At 46.7% G+C, this 18,653-nt stretch overlaps 1 protein-coding gene across 1 annotated transcript in view; it reads left to right on the top strand.

The window, feature by feature from the left end:
• The first annotated feature begins 1,255 nt into the window (after window positions 1–1,255).
• cyc (basic helix-loop-helix ARNT-like protein cyc) overlaps window positions 1,256–18,653 on the top strand; it is a 66,228-nt gene continuing 48,830 nt past the window's right edge. Inside the window, exon 1 of the mRNA XM_075875379.1 lies at window positions 1,256–1,643. The gene's annotated coding sequence lies outside the window, so the exon portion shown is untranslated. The remainder of the gene's footprint in view (window positions 1,644–18,653) is intronic.

Here is an 18,653-nt window from a genome sequence, read left to right as displayed (position 1 = left end):
AAATTGGTTATCATATTCATTGTTTATTTCGCGGTAAATTACACAATCATCTGCAAATAACCTTATAGCTGAGTTAATGCTGTCTGGGAGATCATTAATATATATAAGAAAAAGTAAAGGGCCTAATACGGAACCTTCGGGTACGCCGGATGTTACTTTAGAAAGAGGTGAGTTATAGCCATTAGTTGTTACAAACTGAGTGCGATTAGTCAGAAAGCATTCAATCCATTTAAGAATGTTCGGGTCAATGTTTAAGGCACTAATTTTCAGGAGGAGTAATTGGTGAGGTACTTTATCGAAAGCTTTTTGAAAGTCAAGAAAAATGCAATGCACAAGTGAGCCGCGATCTAAAGCCGATGCTATGTCATTAGTAAAATAAAGAAGTTGGGTTTCACATGAGTAACTTTTTCGGAATCCGTGCTGGTAGGGAGTAAAAAAAGAATTCGATTCTAGGAATGAGACAAGGTTGGAGTAAATTATATGTTCTAACATTTTACAAGGAACACTGGTTAGGGAAATTGGTCTGTAATTGAGAGGAGACTGTGTGTTACCAGATTTGTGCAGAGGGACCACCTTCCCCACCTTCCAGTCAAGCGGCAAAGTGGAGGTCTGAATAGATTGCGAAAAGATTAAGGACAAGTAAATTGATGAATACAATGCAGTGTTTTTTAGAAACTTTGAGTTGATTTCATCTACGCCACAAGAAGAGGATAACTTAAGCTTGTGAATTAAATTTTGCACTCCAACGGCATCAACGGTAACAGGATACATAATCTTTATCATTTGCAATGATCTCGATTTCCGCATTTTGTACAGCGAGTGTTGCTTGTGTACTTGGCAGTTATATTTTGCCGAGCACAAGTATACGCCCGATAATGCGTTTAATAATTTACCGACTTCGTCCTGCTTTCTTCACCGTCATGATTAATAACTGCTGGGGTTTTACGTCCCAAAACCACGATATGAGTGTGAGGCATGTTGAATGAGAGGGCTCCGAAAAGTTTGACCATCTGGAGTTTCATAACGTGTGGCCATAGGTACACGGGCCTCTAGCACTTCTACTCCCTCGAAATGCGGCCGCCGCTGCCGGGAATCGAACCCTCGACCTAGGGATGAGCTGTCGAGCACCTCAACCATTCGACCTCCGTGGCGGGTTCACAGCCAACGGGAAAACGCTCAAATATTCCCATTTAACAACCGCTGTCATTACATCCCGTTCCACACATACGACGTCGCACAGAGCCCGAAAAGGCCGGAGCTCGCTCCTCCTCTCCCAACAATGTAGGCGGCGCCATTCGATGACGCAACGGGATTTCGGAGCGCCTCCTCGGACGTGCAGTTGTCTCTTCCGGCCCCCCCTTCATCGATTCGAGGGGAAGGACGCGGTGCCGAGCTCGCTCGCAGAGGTGGAGGGCAGACAGTGGTGATCACGTGGTCCATTATGGCAACTGCATGTTGCGCAACCTGTTGCTCCGCCAACGGCCTCAAGCTCCGGGACGCGCAGTGGAATTGACAGTGCTGCTCCGTCTCTGGTCCGTGATGTTCCGACGCCGTGCGATTCGCCGCCTAACGGATAACTGACTATCTACCTATACTCAGGCCTTTCTTCGGTTTTCTGCACATCGTACTGGCATACATCACAGGTGAGACCCTTTGCTCTATTTTTACTGATATCTTAATTTACTTGGTATCATCTCCTACCATCTGTAATACGTACGCGGCGAATAAACTCAACATATATTGACACGTGTGTATATGAAGAAGAACGACGATAGGAATGTTTTGTAGATTCCAGCTAGTGGGACAGGCGGTTTTCGGGACGACAACGAAGCAGGCGTCTTACTGTCTTCACTCTACAGCTCCCCCCCCCCCCTTAATTTTTTGTTGTACTAGTGCAGTTATCGTCCATTGAGACTATATGTTCTCTTGGCCAATCCCCCAGAGTGGGTATGAGCCATGGATTCTAGGCTACAAACAAACAAACAAGCTGTACAGCTTGTCCTGAACGCGTTCTCCTCGCTGCCGTAAGCTGCTGTCATCTTTTGTTCGCGTTGCACTGCGGCAATATCAACTGGAGCGAGGTTGAAATACAGCGAGGCGTATGGTTGCTCAACCTGTGAACTTCCGACGAGTGCGGTGGATGCGAGCTCATGTCATCCGCGTGGAGCAAGTGGGCATGCGCGTGGAAAGCGTTCCACACGCCTTCATTCGGCGAGATTAAACAGAAGGTGCACTGCACGCTTGTCTGTAGCAGTATTACTACTTATCATTTCCTGGAACACATATGTTCATGTAAGATGCGCACGAACATGTAAGGAAGATTACATTACACGACAGCTGAGAAACTAACCTGGCCCTGCGCTAATAGTATGATTGCTAAGGAATGCAGGTAGGCTAAGTGCTCGGCTTGTAGACATTATCGTATTAGTCTTAAGAATAAAATTATGAGGCAGCATGCTCGGATGGGAATTAGAAGCTTGATACAACTCCACCAGGGAAGTTTGAAACAATGAACGCAAGGGGAAGCAATTTGCTTTCTTTCTGTGCTTGCACACCATTGACGTGTGACAGACGATTGGAATCAGATTGTCTTACTGATTGATTGATTGATATGTGGGGTTTAACGTCCCAAAACCACCATATGATTACGAGAGACGCCGTAGTGGAGGGCTCCGGAAATTTTGAACACCTGGGGTTCTTTAACGTGCGCCCCAATCTGAGCACACGGGCCTACAACGTTTTCGCCTCCATCGGAAACGCAGCCGCCGCAGCCGGGATTTGATCCCGCGACCTGCGGTCAGCAGCCAAGTACCTTAGCCACTAGACCACCGCGGCGAGGCGCAGATTGTCTTACTGCTGCTTCGGTTAGAGGCAATAGGCGGTAGCATTTCAATATATATAAAAACAAACGCGTGTTATCGAAAGGGCACAACAGTATTTTCTCGTCTAGGAAGAAAAAACAGAGAGACTTCATCAGGTCTTGTTTAATATTCTCTGATAGAGGGCCTAACTCACCTAGAAATCAGTTGGGCTGTCAGAAGTATGCTACATATAGTGCCTTCCACTTCATATGACTGTATTTACGTAATGGAGGCGTTTGTGTTAGGACTTTTTTTTCTGGCGTACCAGCATAAGAGACAGAGTTTGCCGCCCACACAGATTCCATAATCCAAACATTTGAAAGAAAAAAGAACCCACGCACATACATATACACACACACACACCCAGAGGAAGGCTAAGCGAACACCGTCGAGAGAAGTCAGCTGTTTCTGTGCAGCGACAATGCTTCAAAACAAGTAAACAACTCTATATATAACACGAGGTAGATTCGTGCTCCTGGAAGTACTTCGCCTATAAGTAGAGGCCCCCATGTCGCGATGCTGTAATGGCAGAAGCGTTCGTAGTCGTAGGCCGACAACTTTGACGACCTCCGGAGTCGTTCGCAGCGGTATCTGTTGTTGGTGTCTTGAAACATCGTAGTCGAGCGAATTTCGGAAAATGAGTGCACATTACCTTTCTTATGTTGCCTCTTCAAGATTTGCGGAGTAGCCGTGTTCTTGCTTCATTGAACCATGTACTTCACACTGATTTCGTGTTTCTGGCACTTAAAACCTTATAGTTTTTTCGCATCATTGCGAGAACAGTGAATTCAACGTAGTTTCTGAAAATAAGGGAAATAGCGTTGATACTTTGTTTTTCAAGCCTAAAATCCCCACCGTAGCCACGAGGTCATGCAGTCTAGACAATAAGAAGCGCCCCGAGTGAATATTTTGGATTGAACCAAGCTATAACTCCATTTCGCGGTTGAAAACTGGTTGCGTGGTTGAAAACTGGTTGCGTGAAACAACTGTAGGCTGTAGTAACGAGGCAGGGTGGTGGAGATTCATCGTCATATCTCCTTCATCGTCACTGTCGCGTGTTGGTTTGGTGGCATCGTCCAGTTGGCGAAGATTTGCACACGGTTTCTGGACTCTTCGGCGAGACGTTGAGAAAAAAAATGTCATTGTAGCTGAGATCCTGTATTTTGGTAGTCTTTGACGCAATGACTCAGCTGCGATTACCATCTGCTACTCCGTTTCATACGCCAGGTGCAACATTGTGGAAGCTATAGCGAGACTTCCTGCATTAGATGCCCTCGCATCAAGGAAGAGTTCAGTTATTTCACCGCCCGCAATATGACTTCTTTTCGCATTTTGGATGAGTAGTAAACGAAGATATTGCGTACCTCAGGTATAATTAAGCCCCGTCATACGGTAGACAATGAGGACATTTTGGCGTCTCTGTAGTTTCACATTTTGGTGTTTCATTCACTGCCCGTCGCGACGCACCTTGCTGATGGTAGTTCTTGCACAGCCTCTGCAGCGTTGAAACTAATGCATCAAGAGGAGTACATTGGTTCTCGGGTTTTATTTTCGGCTGAGCGTGGTGACAGTATTTCAAATGATGCGAAAGAAGATAGAGAACGACAGTGAAAAAATTCGGCAGATCCCACGTACCTGCGAAACCACGTTATGCGAAGCATGCAGAGGGAAGTTGGCCGTGTTGGAATTTTTTTTATTGAGCGACACGTCATGAAATGACCTAAAATTTATGTGCAAATCTGGCCGGCGCAGATATATGTTCAAGAGCTGCAGATGTTTATATAACCAGTTCTTTTCACTTGCGCAACGATGTGAACTGAAACATGCGCATTAGCAACACCAGAAGCTGATATGAAGCGCTGATGCTCGCGAAGATGCTGGCCCCGGACACTGCTACATAAATCACCTTCAACGCATGGTACATAACCACAATTGCCGTCAACCCGACGTGATAGCTGTATCAAAGAAGTGCATATGTAACGTTTATAAAATTGTGTAGGCAACACGAGCTACTATTGACGTTTCACGAAGATTAGCGCCTATATTTGAAAAGTAGTTCCAAGATTTGGCGTAGCTCTGTGGTAAAATACTTCACTACCACGCAGAGTGCTTGGGTTCGATTCCAGCTGGGACTCGGATATTTGTTCTTTGCATTCTTTGGGTCGACGCTAGCGATGTCGGGTATTTTTTAACGCTCGCGCGTTAAATTTGCCCATGTGTGTTCTCGTCGTTCCTCGGTAGATACTAAGTGTCAAACACCTGTGGCACATACCCGCATACCAGCGGCACATACCCGCACGTGGGTATGGGCTACTGACTGGCGGCAAGTGTTTGACGACGTACGCGACGGGATTGTGACATTGTTCATGTCTTGACCAGTGCGTCATATTCGTCAAATCATTATACCCTACCATGCTAGTTTTGGTTCACGCCAATAAGTATAGACGAGGTGACCACGAGAGCGCCCAAACGTAAGCGGTTAGATAGATAGATAGATAGATAGATACGCTCAAAGTCGCCGAAGTTCCCTAACAAATGCTTCGCATTTAATAAACGAAGAACGTTGATGACATTTTGACTTCGTCGTATGCATTTCAAATAATTCTATACCTGATGTCAACATGCAAGTAATATTCCACTATATAACGGCTATCCTCTGCGTGTGCCACGACGTTGCTTAAAATTAAAGAAAAAAAAGAAGATACACGATGCAGAACGCGCAGGTCGGCTTCATTTCGAATAACCGTAAGGTCAGGGTGGAACGGTAAAAGGAGCTGGGTGCGCTCGTTACAAAAACGCATATGTAAGGCTCCTTATGCGGGCGTAAGGCCCGTGTGCGTAATCGATCCCAATTGATCCAGCAACATTACGGAAGCGGCATCGTTGTATCAGAATTTGTTAAGAAACTGTGAAATGTTGCGTATAATGGTGGGCGTATACATTACGATTCACATAAAAAGAAACGCAAAAGACGCTAGCGAGTTTTTTTCCGTGGCTTATATGACTGTTTGGCCTCTGATTGTTGTCACAGTGGTGACGCTGTTCTCTCTCTCTCTTCCACACACACACACACACACACACACACACACACACACACACACACACACACACACACACACACACACACACACACACACACACACACACACACACACACACACACACACACACACACACACACACACACACACACGCACACGCACACGCACACACACACACGCACGCACGCGCGCACACACACACACACGCACGCACGCGCGCACACACACACACACACACACACACTATAATGAGGGATACATTTTAAAAAATTAATGCTGAATAGCTTACGGTGGTGAGGACATTGGCGGTTGAAGTTCCACGTCTGCATTAACAAACCGCGACAGCTTAGCGCGATAACTTCAGTGTAATACTGGCGTCACGTAAACAGGTCACTGTTACAAGACCCTTGATCTCAAATTTTGCACGTTGTTCATTTTAATTTCTCGCTTTATAAGTGCTCACGCACAGTGGAAGGGATACACTTATTTCTTCCATGAAATGTCCGTTCTCCGTGGTTTTACTTGAACGTTTATTGTGGTCTGTTAGGAGAAACAGCTCAAGAAGAAGAAGAAAAAACAACGTTTTTGACCGTACAGGGTCGTATATGAGGGGAGGTAGTTTGCCAGACTAAAGGAATCTGTCTACTTAGGGCAGGTAGTAACCACGGAGCTGAATGACGAGATTCAAGTCACTAGAAGAATAAAAATGGGGTGGAGCACATTCGGCAAGCATTCTCAAATCATGAATGGTAATCTGCCACTAACCATCTAGAGGAAAGTATACAACAGCCACACCTTGCTGGTACTTACCTACGAAGCAGAGATCTGGAGGCTTACAAAGATGGTTCAGCTTAAATTGAGGACGACGCAGTGAGCTATAGAAAGGAAAATAACAGGTGTAACCTTAAGAGACAAGAAGAGATCATAGTAGGTCAGGGAACAAACCGGGGCCAAGAATATTATAGTTGAAATCAAGAATAATAAATGGACATGGGTTGGGCACGTAGCAAGTATGCAGAATAACCGCTGGATTTCCAGAGAAGGCAAACGCACGCAAGGGAGACAGAAAGTTAGGTGGGCCGATGATATTGAAAAGTTCGCAGGTATAACGTGGCAGCAGAAGGCACAAAATAGGGTTCATTGGCGGATCATTGGTGAGGCCTTTGCCTTGCAGTGGGTGTAGTCAGGCTGCTGCTGCTGCTGATGAGTCTGCCAGACCATGCCTGTTAGCCACCTCCCCGGCTCTGTTTATGAGCCAAAGCTGGACGCCCGGGTTACTGGAAGACAGTTTATTTTTTGATTGCGCATGTGAGCTGGTAACGTGGAGAATGGGTGGTGGAGGGTCTTCACCGATACTACAGAGAACAAGGGAAATGGTGGCTATTTTCCCGCACCATGAGGAATGGCAGGCTAATGAGGTCTGGGTAGATTCGTGAGTAAAAATGCGGAGAGGGGATTGAACGCGTCCGGAGTCGGCGCCAAGTGATATTTTGCCGTTTTGGTCAGCTTGGGGTGAATCAGTGGTCTCGTTTGTCTTGGTAACCGGTAGTAGATGGTGATTCAATGGTAATGCTATGAAAAGGTTAGGTCAGTAGTGATGAGCGGTTATCACCAAGTAAGGTGAGGAACTTAATACATTGCATTCCCCGACAACATCCTTGCGAAGTGTATACATGCACACGTATGTACACTTGTATACTGATCTCACTCTATAGTATTGCCCCACGCGTTTGTGAATTTTGTCTTGATGTATTCGTAATTCAGCGAAAAAGAAAATAATCAATGATTGGCGCTGACCACGCCGTAACTTCCGGGAAGCTTCGCGATTGTTCCGGATCATGCCGCAGTTAATGTTGCGTGCAGGATGCGAAATAGTGTAGTTTATTCCGTAGCTTTCGGGGCCGTCAGCGATTACACGTTGAAATCTTCGATATCAGATGTATAAAAGCCGACGCGCTTTACGTACCGCTCGTCAAATTATTGACGCCGCTATCAGTGTGCGGTGGGTATTACCGTATATAGTTTGAGTTTTCGTTTCCCGGGCACAGGCTCGCCCAAATAAAGAAAGTCACCTTGAACTGGCCGACTCATGCATGCTGCCTTCGTCAACGTCGTGATCTCATGACAGTATGCTTCTAGTGAAAGGCAGCTCTAGTTCAATGCAACTTCGTCTTTTTCAAGCTCTTACTGCCGTATCCGCTGTTTGACGCTTAATTATGTTACGTAATAGGCGTGGAGTCGCTGGTTTAGATGCTGGCCACGGCGGCCGCATTCCGATCGGGGCGAAAGTGCCCGAATTCCGGGCAAAGGAACAGCAGCAGTCCCAAGGAGATCGCACAGGTGCGCTCGTAGGTGAATACTTAATTATTTACAATTACTAATTAAATATATTATTTATTTATATAATTATTTATTTATTTCAACGTTATCGCGGGAAGAAATTCGCTTCCATTATGACCCTGCAGTTTCGATTTCACACGTTTGTTTTCTTGAAGACGTGTGGTCACGCAGCCATTTTTCACGAAAGTTAAAAACGAACAAGCGACAACTGAACCCCACAGACGCCAAGCGTGTGCTTTTAGTCCACTTTAATTATTTCCCATTTATGCAATGATTATTACTACGCAGTTTAACGTAACAATTATTGTGCTCCCACGCTTTTCTTGATGTGATTGCTTATTGGGTTCGTTACCGTTGTTCGTCACGTTGTGTCCAACAAGTGAAATGAGCATCCTCCACCGACTTCCCTTACTTTGATCTCACAACTGTGAAAGGATAATCGAGATGTCATTATGGGCACTGGCAGCGACGTGCCTTGATGATTGAGATGGTTACGATTATGATTATCATCGTCATCGTCATAATTTTAATCATTAAGCAGGTCGCTGCCAGTACTGTCATCTCCATCATCATCAGCAGAATCATCGCCACAGTCACGATGACGATGACATCATTGTGTGAAACGAGACCGACACGCACAGATGCCTTGGAAGGACTCGTACTTATTACTTGCGCACCGGAAGTGCTCGAGAGAGTTGCCAGGCTGGGTGGCGTACATAGACGGTCTTAGCAGTAAGTGATACAATCATCACCATCAGCAAGTCCACTTTAGGACGAAGGTCTCTACCAATGATCTTCAACTTATCCCGTCCTAATAACATGATAATATATGGTAGCGCAGGCAAGGACACGGAACCGGAGAAGGCACATTCAAAACAACCGTGTCCGTGTCATTTGTCTCTGCTACCATATATCACCATGCTACCATACCAACAAGCCCAAATCGCCACCCACATTGGCCGCCCTAATAAACTGATTTCATTTTATGCCTGCAAATTTGTAAATTTCGTCGCTTCACTATTTGACGCCCAGTTGACGTTTTCGGCCTCATCTCTTGGTGTTAATTGCAACGTTCTAACGGAACATCTGTTATATATCCTTTTGACAACGTCACTTATTCAGGTTCATCTTTATATCTACTAGGGTATCGGCTACCCCTTTTTGTTCTCTGATCCGCCCAGCTGTCTTTTTATTTCTTAGTTTTACGCCTGTACTTTTTGTTTTTATTGTACACTGAATAACTAAGAAAAAAAAAACTTTATTGTCCAGGTTTGTCCAGCAATTGTCCAGTGACCAGTGATTGTCCAGGTTTTTGCCCCATATTCTAGGCCTGCCAAAATACGATCATTGCACTACACTGTCCGCTTTAGTGACGGTAGTGAGTTGCCGGTCATGTGTTGAGAATCTATGCAGTACGCACACCATCCCATCCTTATCTTTCGGTGCATTTCCTTTACGTGAGTAGGCTCTCGTGCCATCGCGTATTCCGGGTGCTCGGAGTTGCCATGCAGGTGCGTGGTCATAAAGCTGCAGTTACAACAGCGTACTTCATAGCGAAGTCGCGTATAGGTCGCGTTTGTGTCACTCTCCGAATGAATGACCGCAAGGTTTCGTTTACTCTGCTCTGCAAGCCGGAGGGCTACGGTGCCCATAGAGCTCGGCTGCCGGACCGATGGTCGCGGACAACAGCAATGGAGCCCGTCCATTGTGCGATGTAAGAGTACGTTAAAGAGCACCAGGGGGTCAAAATTTCCGGAGCCCTCCAACACGGCGAGCGCCTCAGGGCCATGCACTGGTTTCGGCACGCGAAGGCCCTTACATTACTAAGGCGAATGCCTTGAATGTCTCATCAAACGTGAAAATTGCCAATCGCCATGACCGGATGCAAAAAAAAAAAGCACGCAATGACGTCATTATGGCTTAACAAGGTTGCCGTAATCTGTTGCGCCACAATTGCATCACTAAGATGTCACTTAACGTAACTGGTGAATACATTGACTGAGAAGAAGAATGAACATGGCTTTGGCCTTTGAGTCGTGTAGGGCGAACGCAACTTAGAGCTTGAATACTAGTAAATAATGATAATAAAAAAGCAGATTGCACGCACTGTGGGATGGGGTGTTATTGAATACATTTTGCAAAAGCTTGGTTATCCCGCCCCCTTCGGGGTTTCGCCAACCCTTAAAGAGAGGACCCATGTGTTTGTGTAAGATGAACAGTTGTGTGTGTAGATGACGCGAACATGTACGTGACAGCAAGAAGATGGTTACAATTGTGGCGACCATTGCATACGTATATATATATAACGGTGACGCACCGTGTACCTCCGTTCACGCTGAAATGCCAATTTCTTTGAAAGCCAGTGAAAAGTGCCGTTCCCTCCAGTAGTTTTATTGTTGATACGCATACCCTGGAAGGACCTACGTTTCGTTGTGTTCTGTTTTAACAGGCTTGTTGTGGAAAGGTTGAGGTTTGGGTCCTCTCGACTACTCAATTTTTGTACGTTCTGCCGCGCGCAAAAAAAAAGAATGAAAAAAAGCTACCGAAAGCCAAACATGGTTTTGTACAGGAAAGCGTATACTAAAGTGAAACAAATACAAATAACATGACGCTAATAACACATTTTTAATTGGCCAATCGTGAAGGAGTAATGCACAATAGTATTCCGCATTTCGTATTCTACGTGTTACGATATATACCTGTTTATGGAAAGATACCTATAGCACGTCGACAATCAATAGTTTTGGTGAAAATTGTTTCGATGATGCTTGCAGTTTGTGTCACTGTTCGCTGAAGAGGAAAGCCCAAGCTCGCCAAGCAAGCATCACTTGTCCTTACACTTGTTGTCCTTGCATCCTCCTTCTTTCGTTTATCCTGAAGGTTATGTCCTTGAATGACGTAAGACCGTTGAGGGTGAACGCGCGTCGAAGAGCTCAGCGCGCCTTGCGAAGGTAGCGAGGGAAAAGAGCTCGAGTTCTGTAGCTTTGTCAGCTTTGTTCCCGGTTGACACGTGTGTAGCATTGTTGCGAAAGAGGTCCGCTGAAGATCTAATGCCACTCATAAAAAATATCCACGAATTTGACACAGCTATAGAATCCAAATCACATGAAGCTTTAGCGAGAACGCCCATATGTGACTTAGTGATGTTCTTATCTTGCAAAATGCTTTCTATATCAAAGAACGTTTCGTACGTCAGTCAGCTTTTGGAGATAATGTACGAAACATGAAAATTGGTTGAGGTCAGGTCTTACAAAAAAACTTTCTGGCGTAAGCACTTTCCCGTGAACGCGGACTCTGGGTTTTGTGCACTCGAAGAAAGGGAAAAAAATTACGCGAAACTTGTTCATGAGAGGAGGTGCAAGCCGGTTGGTATGTAAGCAGGTGGTTGGGTTTTGACAAAAAGAACTTATAAAATAAATGCTTTGTTGACTAGGCTACTAGCTGCAGCGTTACTCGAACAGCAGTTCGCCACGTTGGAGCAGTAGTTATGTTTTTCGGCTGCTGACCGAAGGTCATGGCTTTGGTCCCTGCCGCGGTGGTTGTATTTCGATAGAGGCGAAATTCGCGGGTACAAATTGGCAAGCACAGGACCGAGTTAACTGGCGGAACATGGGAGAGGCCTTTATCTTGCAGTGGACGTAGTCAGGCTGATGATGATAATGATGATGAGAGGTGAAATGGCAGATGCTCGTGTATATTGTGAGCGCACGTTAGAGATAAGAGACGGTCGAAAGTTCTGGAGCCCTCCACCAGGGCGTCTCTCATGATCATATATCGTGGTTTTGGGACGCCCCAGATATTATTACCAGGCATCGCGCAGTGTTTATTTGAGTCAGATCGCTCCGTCAGAATACCTGCTGGTCAGTAACAACTGCGAGCAATATATTTACAAAGGCCAAACAGGAAGTTTTTTTGCAAATAAAAAGAAACAAGATTTGCATAATATTGTAGAAGTATTGTTTAAAGTGATTTGCAGTATTTCTCGTGTCCCTCATGCATGCTGAGCGGATCACTGGAGTACCGAGACAGAGGGGCAAGCGTTTCTAACATATTTGGTGCATTACCATGCGATATGGACACCAGTACGTGCCGTGCACGTGAAGTCGACTTAACATTTTCAGTGCGACGTCAACACGATACTTGTTCACTATAATGGAGTGGATTACGCCTTACGAAAATCGCGCATGCTATTGAGTAACACTACAAACAGAAAAGTCATTTGAAAAAAAAAAGGGAAAAAGTTGTCGTAGTAATTACGAAGGCTTCTGTAAAGAACAGTATGAAAAGCACGGTGTGCCTGCGCTCTTTGCTTTAGGTTTGGTTTTTCTTTTTTCTTTATCGAAATTGCCGGTTGCGTAAGACGCGCGCTGCATGACACTTATCACCGCGAGCAAAATAATCCTCTTTCTTTCACTCCAGCGACGCTGTTATCGACATCGAAGGTTGTCTAATAAAACGCGCTTATAAAATAAAAGGTACCCAACTGCGCGCCACTCTAATCTGGAAGTAAATATCAAGCTTAACAGTTTGTATACTTTGGTATATACCGTTGCCAGTAGTGGGTTTGTAAACTCTGAAGCATTACAAAGCGCCGATTCAGAGCTCATTGCACTTAGAAGCACACAGTGTTACGGAAGCTATAAATGTCAAAAAGCGCTCATGTGTGAACAGCTTATTTGAGTCGGTGATACACATGAGCGATGCCACATTACAATGAAAGACAGGTATGAAGATTACGCCTGTAGTGATGCTATAGTCATTTCCAACTTTTCTTTTGTTTTTTCGCGAGTGGGTTGAATGTATAGTCAGCTCTATTAATGAACTTCACAGGGTCACTTTTGGACTCGCCTAAGACAACTCTGAGGCCACCTTCTTCATTCTCTTCTCACTCGATGTGGCCATATTATGAATACACAAGAGGGAACTCTGGAGCTAGTGTCTATGGGAGCCGCAAGGCGCGACAATTTAGCCATCGTGGGAATGATGGGTAGTGCACAAATTTGTCTTGGCTTTGTTCTTTCGGCTTCATTTGGTGTCGCGTGGTCTGGAGAAGCTATGTCACGGGATGACAATCAGCAAATGTTCAGCAGTTGCACTTCACCACCTAAATATTTTTAGGCTCACCAATAAAAATCGAGTCAAGAAGTTCGCAACGGATCCTTCTTCCATTCGAAACAACACCAAAACAGTGCAATAAACAAAGCCACGGGTTCGTTCGAAGTCACAAGCACGAAGACGAGGCAAATTCGTGTACTACCCATCACTCCCGTTATAGTACACTGTACTCTCATGATGGCCGAACGATCGCAGCGCCAGAGTTCCCTCCATTAACTTCAGGCAACTGTGCGCCCCGCCCCCTCCGAAAGCTTTCTTTCGGCCCCTATAGTTTTACGCTGCCTTAGTGATCAACATACATTTAACCAAGCGAAGATGTCGTGTGGTGAAGTCATCATTTGGCGTCACGTTATGTTACGTCACATGATCACGTTACAAATATGGACGACCTGTGACGTCATTGGTGGCGTTATAACGTAACGATGTTTTTTTTTCGTCACTAATGTTGATGCCGCCGATGCGAGATCCCAACGCTTGGTTATTTTCTCGCAGACCTGCTCGTAGTCATCTCTTCTTATGCGCCGCTTAAATCATGGAGAAAATTTTTCACTGCACTGAAAACGAGTTTTGCCCGTCAAGGCTGGACCTTATGTCACAAACCGAGAGCTCGAAAAAGGGCGCGCCGCCAAATTCTCGCGACGAAGCGCCGAGAGGTCAACGATAAAAAAAGAAAACAAGCATCCAAAGACTCCCCGGGCGCACGTCCTTCTCCCCTCGGAAGCGTGGGTTCGCCGACGAACCTCCTCTCATCGGCGCCTGAGCAAGCCCTCGAATGTTCTAGATGGAAAGGGGCGTGGTGATGCCGGGTTGCGTCATCCGTCGCGGATGGCCTTCGAACCGTCTCGCCCTCTCCCCAGCCTTCGCTGCGTATCACGCCGACGAAATGATGAGAACTTTCTGGAATCTCGCGCGGAAGGTATTTAACCGAGCAGCCGAGATGGGAGATCAGCAGAAGAAGGAAGTTAACGCCAGAGTGCGTAGGGTATCACGCCGCGTTTGTCGGTGAAGGTTTTGTCCTTGTGTCAAAGCAGGAGAAGAAGAAAGTATGCGCCAGAGTGCGTAGGGTGTACCGCCTTGTGAGCGAAGCCTTTTGTCTTCCGTGACAAGGAAGGAGAAGAAGGAAGAGGAGAAGAAGAGGATTTCCACCTGGGGGGTGACCACTGGAGCTACAGGCAAGAGTGTGTGTCTACCGCTATCGAGCGAAGACGCGTGGCAACAGCTGCGAGTGTGAAGCCGACGTGTTTCCGGCGAAGAAGTTTGAAGCTTGCAGAGCGGCCAAGTGAAGACGCGAGGTTTCCTGGAAGAGAAACTTCGGGGGCAGCGGAACGACAACGACGCTGGACTTTGAGTGAGTGATTCTCGGAAGAGTATCATCCAGACTTTTGTTTCAAGAACTTTGGACTGCATAAGTTTTCCAACTCTTCAGTCTTTAAGTGTCTTGGTTGTTCAATGCATGCGACTGCATTGTAGTGCGTATTGTTGTCTGTGTCCGTTGTTTCGAGCGTGGCTGATTGTACTGTATAGTAAGTTGTTTGATTGGTATCATATCATATTCAATGATTGTCGAGTGTGCATATTGGTGTATCGTTTTTATCTGTCATTATTGAGGATATAATTTTGTTTTGGTTATCAACTCTCGACTCTGACTTGTTCTTTGGACCGCAGCCGGCGTCCGCTGGCGCGCCTAATAGGACCACTTCTAAATTGTCCACGCTTTCGTGGTGCGGTTCGGGGGGCCGATACTTCGGCCCTTGGAATTAGCCCGGCGATCGCCTCCCTAATTAACGGGACCTGTGACAATTAATCTGGCGTCCGCGACAGGACCTTTTGGTGCACAGTGTGTCCAAAGTAGTGAGAAAAAGCCTCGAGTTCTTGATAGTGCTATCGGAACGATTTTTTGTGTTGCTCAGTGTTCTAGTTAACGAGGGCAGGGGAGTGTTCCGATAGACTGATTTAGGCAGATATTTTTTGCACGTGGAAAGGTTTTATCTGCGAGACACAATGGATCTCGAAAAGTTAGTCGCTCTTGGTGAGAAGATGGGTCTTTCTGGCGCCGAACTACGGAAGTGGGTCACCCAGAAGGAAAAAGAAGAAAAAAAGAGAGCCAAAGAAGAAAACGCTGCTTTGCTGGAAAAAGAAAGGTTGGCGGTCGAAAGAGCCAAAGCGGAAAAAGAAGCTGAGCTGGAGAGAGAGAAGCTGACAGCTGAAAGGGCGAGAGAACAAAGAGAGGCAAAGGAGCGACAGCTGAAAGAAGAAAGAGAGGAAAGGGAACGGCAGCGGCAGCACGAGATGGAACTCGAGCGGCTCCGTTTGCAACAGCGAAGTGAAACTCCCGTCCAAGCTAGAGTTGAAAGCAGGGAACGGGAAGATCATGGCTTCCGCTTGAACCCAAGCAAGCTGCTCGTAGCGTTTGATGAAAGGAAGGACGACCTTGACGCGTACCTTCACAGATTTGAGACGATTGAAAGGAGCCAGAATTGGCCGGAACATTAATGGGCAACTGCTTTGAGTACTAGCTTGAGTGGTGAAGCGCTCAGTGTGCACGGCAGGCTGACGCCGACCGATGCAGCCAACTATGCAAACGTGAAAGCTGCTTTGCTGAAGCGATTTAGGTTTACTGTGGAAGGATTCCGGGACAGATTTGGGACCGGAAAGCCAGCTGATGGTGAGACGGCTACGCAGTATGCCGCCCGACTTTGCCATTATTTCGACAGATGGATTGAACTTTCAGGGACAGCGCAGGAGTACGATGAGCTTAGATAGCTCCTAATTAGAGAACAATTTCTTACTAGTTGCCACCCAAGCCTGTCGCTGTACTTGAAAGAGAGGAAGGCTGAGTCACTTGAAGGCATGCTTGAATTGGCTGATCAATTCTTGGAAGCGCAAGGTGGAACTAATTTGGCCAAGTTCAAGAAGGAGTGTCCGGAAGATTCGAAAAATTCGACACCCGAAAAAAATAAGCGTGCACCGGAGAGTGTTCCGCGATGTTTTCTGTGTAACCGAGTGGGTCATCGCGCGAATAGCTGTCGTACTAACTTTACGAGCCCTACGGTAGTAAAATGTTTGAAGTGTGGTCAGACTGGGCACAAAGCAGACGCATGTCGTAACGGAGCGAGTCAAACTCACCAGGTATCCTGTGTGCTAGCAGCGTCGAAATCCGATGGTGATGCCGTCACCGACGGATTCGTAGAGTTGAAAAATGGGGAGAAATTTCCTATTGAGGGTGCTTTAATGACAAAACAGCCAACCGGTGTTACGAAGGGAATGCCCACGCTGCCTGGAAGAGATGCGGGCAAGTAGGTTAGGGTGTTAAGAGATACCGGTAGCTCCACGGTTATCGTGCGGAGAAATTTGGTATGACGGGAAAGTGAGTTAACAGGCAAAACGAAACTGGTTTGCCTAATTGAGAGTACGGTTCGGATGCTTCTCGAAGCAGAGATTGAGGTTGAAACCCCTTACTTCAGCGGGAAGGTTACGGCTCTATGCATGACGACCCCCCTGTATGACCTCGTCATTGGAAACGTCGACGGGGCGCGAGGGCCGAATTATCCAGAATGTTTGGGGGAAGACCCGAAGATGGAGCCCCCGCCGACACAGGGACCGCGAGATACAGCGGAGAAAAATCCCGTGAAGGATTTCACTCGAGCCCAAGGTGAAGCCTGGGCGCAAGAGACAGCGAATGAAAAGATGATCGTGTTGAATGAGTTCACGTGCTGGGCAGCTGGACTTACGTCGGCACGACCTCAACTGACCGACAATGTAAAGATGACGGAGTCGACCAGCTAGGCACGATGTCGTGACATGAATAAGCGGGTGAATGACCGAACAGGATCGGTTGAACATTATGACCCGTTAACAGTGATGGAAGTGACAACGATGGCTGAGACGCCGCCTCAGATACCGTCGTTGGCAAGGGCTCGCCGGAAGAAAACGAGGAAAAACAAGAAAAGATCGAGCGAGCACCGCAAGAAAGGGCGCAAGCGCCGCTCGAAGTACACGGGATAGGTGCTGAGGTGGAATCGGAATGTGTTTGGCAGGGCTGAGTGCCATATGTTGTGTTATTGTTCTTGTTATCCTGTGTCACAAGTGTATGTCGAGCGAGTCAAAATGCTTGTTACGGTGATGTGATGTATAATATTGTTTGCAATATGGGATGGAGTGTTGTACTCATGTACCTGTGGCTATATTCATGTGTTGCGTGATTGAATTAGAATGTGCAATTGTATCGAGTGATCTATTGTGAATGTGACGTGTCATGAGCGATGGAGTATGTTACAGTCTTTGTGATTGTGAGGACTGTTCGCGCTCGTTTGTGAGGTTTTGAATATTCTGAGATAATATTCTTAAAGTGGGGGGCAGTGTCACAAACCGAGCGCTCAAAAAGGGCGCGCCGCCAAATTCTCGCGACGAAGTGCTGAGAGGTCAACGATAAAAAAAGAAAACAAGCATCCAAAGACTCCCAGGGCGCACGTCCTTTTCCCCTCGGAAGCGTGGGTTTGCCGACGAACCTCCTCTCATCGGCGCCTGAGCAAACCCACGAATGTTCTAGATGGAAAGGGGCGTGGTGATGCCGGGTTGCGTCATCCGTCGCGGACGGCCTTCGAACCGGCTCGCCCTCTTCCCAGCCTTCGCTGCGTATCGCGCCGATGAAATGATGAGAACTTTCTAGAATCTCGCACGGAAGGTATTTAATCGAGCAGCCGAGATGGGAGATCAGCAGAAGAAGGAAGTTAACGCCAGAGTGCGTAGGGTATCCCGCCGCGCCTGTCGGTGAAGGTTTTGTCCTTGTGACAAAGCAGGAGAAGAAAGTATGCGCCAGGGTGCGTAGGGTGCACCGCCTTGTGGGCGAAGCCTTTTGTCTTCCGTGACAAAGGAGGAGAAGAAGAGGATTTCCACCTGAGGGGTGACGACTCGAGCTACAGACAAGAGTGTGTGTCTACCGCTATCGAGCGAAGACGCGTGGCAACAGCTGCGAGTGTGAAGCCGACGTGTTTCCGGCGAAGAAGTTTGAAGCTTGCAGAGCGGCCAAGTGAAGACGCGAGGTTTCCTGGAAGAAAAACTTCGGGGGCGAGGTTTCCTGGAAGAGAAACTTCGGGGGCAGCGGAACGACAACGACGCTGGACTTTGAGTGAGTGATTCTCGGAAGAGTATCATCCAGACTTTTGTTCCAAGAACTTTGGACTACATAAGTTTTCTAACTCTTCAGTCTTTAAGTGTCTTGATTGTTCAATGCATACGACTGCATTGCAGTGCGTATTGTTGTCGGTGTCCGTTGTTTCGAGTGTGGCTGATTGTA

This window comes from Rhipicephalus microplus, chromosome 2 (genome assembly GCF_043290135.1).
Source record: "Rhipicephalus microplus isolate Deutch F79 chromosome 2, USDA_Rmic, whole genome shotgun sequence".
In the NCBI taxonomy this organism is placed as follows: Eukaryota; Metazoa; Arthropoda; class Arachnida; order Ixodida; family Ixodidae; genus Rhipicephalus; species Rhipicephalus microplus.
Note: the sequence above shows the minus strand (reverse complement) of the source record. Positions and strands in the feature narration are given on the sequence as shown.